The sequence below is a fragment of the Carlito syrichta genome, unplaced genomic scaffold, assembly GCF_000164805.1.
Source record: "Carlito syrichta isolate Samal-C Ts95f unplaced genomic scaffold, Tarsius_syrichta-2.0.1 Scaffold307117, whole genome shotgun sequence".
Classification (NCBI taxonomy): Eukaryota; Metazoa; Chordata; class Mammalia; order Primates; family Tarsiidae; genus Carlito; species Carlito syrichta.
Window position 1 is genome coordinate 831034 of NW_007251213.1, and position 8102 is coordinate 839135.

At 39.0% G+C, this 8102-nt stretch overlaps 1 pseudogene; it reads left to right on the top strand.

Moving 5' to 3' along the window:
• The first annotated feature begins 3506 nt into the window (after window positions 1–3506).
• On the top strand, window positions 3507–4700 carry LOC103266262 (annotated as a pseudogene).
• The last annotated feature ends 3402 nt before the right edge of the window (window positions 4701–8102 follow it).

Sequence of the window (8102 nt, forward strand, 5' to 3'; positions counted from 1 at the left end):
ATTACAATGTTAATGATTTTTTCATTTCTTAGAATGTGTATATTTTTTTGGCATTCTCTGTATTTTGGTTATTAAAAAAAGCTGCTATATTATTGTGTCCCAGTTTACAGGAATTATGTAATTAAGGTCTAACTTATATTATTTATTTATTTATTTATTATTCTCATTGTGCAAATTAGTAACTTGAACACCAACAGATTATGTTGCAGATACTAGAGGAGACCCAAAATAACAAACCAAATTATTCTTTGAAGGGCAGTTCCCTTGCTGTACAGGCTTCTCCTTCTAGGTAAGTGACCTAGGAACCCATTGGCAGCAGTGTACCCGCTAGTGTTGTTCTGAGAAACTGCATTCGACTTCACTGAATTTCTTTTTGGAGATTTGCTCAACACGCTTTCCTATTTTATCATGGATTATTTACAAAGCGCACCTGCCCACAACACGCTAAATGTTCAGCAGTTTTTGACTCCAAACTGAATGACCTCCATGCCCCAACATTGCTAGTCAACAGATCTTGCCCCAAGTGAAATTTTTGTTTGTTTTCCTATATTAAAAAAGTTCTCAACAGGAACTGTTTTGCCAATGTGGAAGAGATGAAACAAAAAAAGACAGAAGCACTAAAATATATCAAGATTGATGAGGTTCAAAAACTGTTTGAGCAGTGGTAATAGCATCTTGATAGGTGCATTGCATCAAACGGAGAGTACTCTTAAGGCAACTGAAGGATAAATGGAAGAATAAATACATATTTTTTATGATAAATTCCAGTTTTGGGGGGTTCCCCCTCATATACGGTTTCACCGCCAGTAAGATTGGACCCAGGATTAAGATAAAAATAATTTGACTCCAAAATCTGTGCCGTCAATCACCTGTCAAGCAGCAGAGCTGCTTTCTTGTTAGGGCATACTCTCTCTTTTTTTTGGTCTCTACTGAATGTCTTCATATCCTTTGCCATTCCTCACAAAAGAATTTTTAAAGGTGGCATTCATTTTACGTACAATTATTAAATTAGATTCGAACAAAAGAGAATATATGACCACATATCATTTTTTCTTTAATTATCTGTTATTATTCATCCAAAATTCTTTGAGCAGCTCTCAGGCATTGTAACAAGATATGAGAATACTATGATTAAAGACAAATTCACTGTTTTCAAGTATTCTAAAGTTGTGAGAAATCTAAACTTTGCATACAATGTGCATGATTTTATTTTACTTATTTATTTTTATTTATTATAAAGATGTGGGGTACAATTCAGGGTTAGGTATATAAACATTGATCATGCAGGTACCCTGGTTGATGAGGTATGCCCTTCCCTCCCCTGGCAGTTGCCCTCAACTGCCAACCCACCACCCTCCCCTGAGAGTTTTCCACTACTGTCAATCACTTTCTTACAGCATTGTAATTGTACAAGGCCAGCTTATGGGTGAGAACATACGGAATTCAGTTCTTTGTTTCTGCGATAAATCACTGAATATGATCGACTCTAAATCCATCCAAGTTGCTGCAAAATCCATATATTTGTCCTTCTTTAAGGCTGCATAATGTACCACATTTTCTTTATCCAGTCCAGTTTCGATGGGCTACATGGTTGATTCCATGTTTTTGCTATTTTGAATAGAGCTGCAACAAATATACGTATGCAGGTATCTTTATTATAGGATAATTTGAGTTCCTCTGGGCATATCCCCAATAGGGGAATTGCTGGGTCATATGGAAGGTCAATTTCTAGTTCTTTCAGAAATTGCCACACTCTCTTCCAAAGAGGTTGTACTAATCTGCATTCCCACCAGCAGTGTAGAGGCATTCTTTTTTCTCCACATCCTCGCCAGCTTCTGTTGTTGTTTGTTTTATTAATGATGGCCATTCTTACAGGGGTTAGGTGGTATCTCAGTGTGGCTTTGATTTGCATTTCTCTGATGATGAGTGAGGCTGAGCACTTTTTCATGAGTCTGTTGGTTGCCCATATATCTTCTTTTGAGAAATGTCTATTAATGTCTTTTGCCCACTTTTTAAAGGGGCTGTTTGGTTTTTTTTCCCTTTTGGCACGTTTGAGTTCTTTGTAGATCCTAGATGTTAGGCCTTTGTCAGATACACAGTTGGCAAATATTTTTTCCCATTCTGTGGGCTGTCTCTCTGCTCTCTTGATGGTTTCTTTTGCTTTGCAGAAGCTCATTAATCTGACGAGGTCCCACTTGTATATCTTATTTCTTAAGTTATTGGCCTTTGGGGTTCTGAATAGGAATTGGTTCCCAGTTCCAATTTCCATAAGGGTATCTCCTGTGCTTTCTAAGATTCTTATAGTTTGAGGTTTTACATTTAGGTCTCTGATCCATTTAGAGTTAATTTTTATGTATGGTAATAGGCAGGGGTCCTGAATCAATCTTCTGCATGTGGTCAGCCAGTTTTCCCAGGACCATTTACTGAATAGCTTCTCCTCTCCCCAATGGTTGTTGTTGGAGGCTTTGCCAAAGATGAGTTGGTTGAGGAATTGAGACTTTGCGTCCAGAATCTCTATCCTGTTTCATTGGTCTATGTGCCTGTTTTTGTACAAATACCAGGCTGCTTTGATTGCTGTAGCCTTATGATAAAGTTTGAAGTCTGGAAGTGTGATACCTACTGCTTTGCTTCTTTTGCTAAGGATTGTTTTGCTATTCATGGTTATTTATGTTTCCATATGAATTTCTGTTGTCATTCCCAGGTCTGAGAAGAATGATGTTGGTAACTTAATGGGTATTACGCTGAATCTGTAGATTGCCTTTGGTAGGACAGACATCTTAATAATATTGATTCTTCCTATCCATGAGCATGGAATATTTTTCCATTTGTTTGTGTCTTCTTGGATTTCTTTGAGCAGTGTTTTGTAATTCTCATTGTGAAGATCTTTCACTTCTCTGGTTAGGGAGATGCTGAGATATTTCATTTTTTTGGTGGCTATTGTGAATGGGATTGTGCTTTTTATTTGGGTCTCTCCATGCTTGTTGTTGGCATATAGGAATGTACTGTCTTTTGCACATTTATTTTGTACCCTGAGACTTTGACAAAGTCCTTTATCAGTGCAAGCAGGTTTTTGACAGATTCTCTTGGATTTTCAAGGTATAGGATCATATCATCAGCAAAGAGGGATAACTTGACTTCCTCTTTTCCTATTTGGATACCCCTGGTTTCCTTCTCTTGTCTAACAGCAAGCTGAATAAGGAGACAATATAAAATGTTTAGACTTAGAATAAAGGACACAGTGTAACAAAAGTAAATTTCACTACTCATATGATTGGAGAAGCAATTAGGAAAATTTTAGTGTCATTTCTTTGCTTTTAAGTGAAGGAGTTTTCACATATTGTGGTCCCTGTACCACCCATTAGTATTACCTGGAAGTAAGTTAATAATGCACAATTTGGGGCAGAACTGAGAATGGGAAAAACCTCAGCATCTCTGAGCAGCTCACTGCCTCTTCTTCACCTCACTCTTGCTGACCTGCTTACTCACCACCCAGAACATCTTCCACCATGGCCACCTCAGCAAGTTCTCACCTAAACAAAGGTGTCAGGCAAGTATACATGTTCCTGCCTCAAAGTGACAAAGTGTAAGCCATATGTATCTAGATCCATGATACTGGAAAAGGACTGTGGTGCAAGACACTACCCTAGATTCTTAACCCGAGGGTGTAGAAGAATTGCTGTGTGGATTTTTTTTTAAAGCAGAATTTATTAAGATGACAGGAAAGCTCCCACGGTTGGAGGGGACTGAAGAAGTTGCCCTGCTGTGTGGAATTTTGATGGCTCTAGTCCTTTACAGTCTGGAGGTTCCAATAGTAACATGTGTCTTGTATCTGCTCCCATGTCTCGGGACCCCTTCCACAAGGAACACAGCAAGTTGGTGTTCTGTGAAGTTTTCAAGCCTTTGGAGACTAATTTGAGGCACACCTGTAAATGGATAATGGACATGGTGAGCTATCAGGAGCCCTGGTTGCGAATAAAGCAGGGATATACTCTCTTAGGGACAGATAAGCACCCCTTCAATTGGCCTTCCAATGACTTCCCTGGGCCCCACGGTCCATATTACTGTGGCGTGGGAGCAGACAAAATCTATGACAGAGACATTATGGAGTTTCATTACTGGGCTTGCTTGTATGCTGGTGTCATGGTCGTGGGGACCAATGCCAAGGTCATGCCTGTCTGGTGGAAATTCCAAATTGGATCCTGTGAAGAAATCAGCATAGGAGATCATCACTGCTGGGTGACTTGCTTCATCTTACACTGTGTGTGTGAAGACTTTGAAATGATTGCAAACTTCAATCCTTGCCTATTCCTGGTAACTGGAAAAGTGCAGACTGGCTGCTACACCAGCTTCAGCACCAAGGACGTGAGGGAGGAGAATGGTATGAAGTACATTGAAGAGGCCATCGAAAAACTAAGCAAGCAGCACCAGTACCACATTCACACCAGAGATCCCAAGGGAGAGCTGGACAATGCCCCATGTCTCACTGGATTCCATGAAACCTCTCATATCAATGACTTTCTGTGGGTGTGGCCAACCATGGTGCCATCATCTGCATTACACAGACTGCTGGCCAGGAGAAGGGCTACTTTGAAGACTTTCACCCATCCACCAACTGCAACTGCTTTGCAGTGACAGAAGCCCTCATCCACATGTGTCTTCACAATGAATCTGGCGATCAGTCCTTCCAGTACAAAAACTAAGTGAACTAGACTTATTTCCATTAAGGCCCTCCTAGTTCATCCCACTCCAACTCACTCCCAGTTGTAACTCGAAGGGTAGAATATCATGGTAGTTTTTAAATTCCGTATGCCCAGTTAATCTTGCTTTATTTGGCCAGAGTGAAAGGGTCAAATTTTTAATAATTTCACACACACCCTCCCTTTTCCCCTATCACTGAAGCATTCTAGTGTGTTAGTGAGGAGGTGCAAGAAAATAAGATGTTCCTGTCCAGTAGACATAGCTTTTGGGACAGAGCACATGTTTACAGGAGGGGGAAGACTCTTTTCTTTGAGGTAGATGGAAAAGGAAGACCTGGCTTACTCTGGTTAGGTTAAGATTTCCCCTCTTGGTGGAAAATTTTCTTAAGAGTTTATAACCAACTTTCTCGTAAAAGTGAAAATTAGGAGAAAAGGTAAGGGTTGAGGCCATCAGGGAAGAAAATGTCCCTGGTCTCTTGTTGGGGGATTTCCCTTGCTGGGAGCTCAAGGCCTCCTAAACACAAAGCTCAGTGTATAAATGGATGGGGAATCCCTACCTTAAAGAAGGAAAGGCTCTTAGTGGTTGGTCCTCCAATTACTATGCAAGGCAGAGTAGTATTTTTATATCTAAATGTAAAAACAAACAAAATTGTATATATAGTTGTGTGGGTTATGTGTGTGTTTTTAAAGGAGAAAAGCTTTGAGTCGTGGGGAACCTAACTTGAGATACATACTCTGGCTTAGAAATTAAGATCTCCTTTTGAGTAGGGTTTGGGGGAAGTGGTGTTTGGTAAATTAGTGATCTAGAGTTCGTGCCCTCATGACCACTTGAGGGTTTGTCTGCTGGACCTACACTCTGGAGGTAGTGGACAACAGTTAGTTAATAGGTAATTCTTGTCTCTAGCAGTCATTTGATCCCCGTGGCTTTGGTTTGAAAGACAAACATACTTGTCTACACACAGGGGTTTAGAAATAAGATTTGGCTGGTCAACTTGAGCATGTCACTGACAAGAGGGTATTGGGGTTATATTCTGGTGGGAATAGCATGTCACTAAAGCAGGCCTTTTGCTAAAATAAACAAAAATTTTAAAGCACAATAGAAGTTTAGATTCTAATGAAATTTGTAGGGCTTCTAAGTAATTTTTACAAAATTGCTTCTTTGCATCAACTGTCAGTCTCTGCTCTTAGGGGAGAAAAGGATAGATCTGGATTCACAACACTTGTAATTTTGTATTCTGGTGTCCTTTCTCCCAGTGCGAAGTATCCCTTTTCTTTGTTGAGACTGCTGAGGAGTTATCTTTTCCTTTGACAATAAGAAAAAAACTCTGCCTTTCTCCCTTCCCTTTCCCCTCATTTTTCGGGTGTTTTGTGTTGGCTGTAGTTTCCTCTTGCCATGACAACTTCTAATTACCATGTATGGTGTGTTCAGAGTTAGATAACTCCTCTTTGTAAACAAACTATGTAATTGCCTAGAGCAGCACTTATAAATCAGCTTAACATCAAAAAATAAAAATAAAAGACATGAAAATTTGGGCCACAACCCAAATCTACTGAGTTAGAACTTGCATTTTAACAATAGCCCAGAGTACTTTGTATGCACATTACAATTTGAGAAACAGTTTAATAGAGATATAAAACCTCAATGTCTATGTTTTCGTGTCTTCACCTGCATCATATTGCTTATTAAAACTTTATTTTATCTGAGCACATGCCTATAGTCCCAGCCCTTTGGGAGGCTGAGGAGGAAGGATTGCTTGAACCCAGGTGTTTGTGGCTGTGATGAGCAGTGATAGTGCCACTGTACTCCAGCCTAGGCGATAGGTCAACTCAAAAAACAAAACAGACTAACAATGACAACAACAGCAACAAACATTTTCTATGTCTTCATTTGTGTCACTAATATCTCTCTGAGTATCCACGAGTGTGGTTTATGGGTTCTATTCCTACTCAGGGCATTACCAATATTTAGAGAGCACAGATTATTAAAGCCAGTACATGTTTTTTTCCATGCACCTAGTCTGTTTATATTTGGCTTTAGTGGTCAGAATGTTCTATTAGAGAAAGTGAGAAATAAGATAGAGATTGTGTGGGAAAGATATCTATTTCTAAATCAAAAGCCATTTGAGAACATGTGATATTTGACTTTCTGTGTCTGGATTGTTTCACTTACCCTATACATTTATAAAAACATTTTTAAAGTAAATTTCATTAATCAGAAAGCTAACAGAAGAAACAGAATCTGTCTGTCTGCTAAACAGGGCTCACTAAATTATACCCAACAAATTATTTATGATAATATATATAATTAATGCGAATATGCCGATTCTAACACTCCAGGAACTACTTTCCTTACTTGAAAACAATACTGAGTGACTGAGAATATGTTAAATCACACAAATGGGTCACTTTAATTAATAAAGCTGATCATCATAGAATGTAGGTTCTTATGTGATGAAAGGTATTTTAACGTTGGTAATGCTTAGAGTACACAAGATTATGAAAAGTTTATTACTAATACCATGAGCAGCCCCTGGGTTGACTTGCTACCAACAGCCATGTTATCTGTGTGATCAACATTCATGAAACCTATTTTTCAATTCAGTCTGATGTTTACCATTAATGAATTCTTCTATAACCTTTAGACAGGACAATAGCTTGAAAAATAAAATCAATTAAACCTTTCCAGGATATTTGTTAGGAAACTAAATTCTAGGGAAATTAAAAAACTAAAACCATATTTATGGCACCTATTCCCCAAAGAACTTTCCCCTTCCTCTCAGGCATTTTCATAAAGGACTCTATTTTCTGGCTATACAGAATTCCAACTGAATATTATTAATTTATTAGAGTCAAAAAGTGAGAAACTAAAAGAAAAAAAGAATGATGCATGCTTATGGACATGGGGTTTGTAAGAAAACAAAATATTCAAGCTATCTTTTTATGTGAAATTAGAAAGCCAAAAACAATTATAAGGAAAGTGGTGTTGGTTCCATGTTTTTGCCATTGTGAATAGTATGGCTATAAACATGCTTGTACAAGTGTCTTTTCTGTAGAATGACTTATGTCCCTCTGGGTATATTCCCAGGAGAGGGATTGCTGGATCACACGGAGGGTCAATTTTTAAATACTTTGGGTATTGCCACACTCCTTTCCATGGTGGTTGGACTAACTTGCACTCCCAACAACAGTGTAGAAACAGTCTCTTTTCTCTGCACCGATGCCAGCATCTGTTGTATTTTGATTTATTTATTTATTTTTTATTTTTTTGAGTTGGAGTCTCCCTCAGTCATCCAGACTGGAGTGCAGTGGCCGCTCCGGCCACTGCAGCCTCGACCTGCTGGGCTCTGGCCATCCTTTCGCCTCCAGCCTTCCAAGTAGCTGGAACTACAGGCATGCGCTGCCACG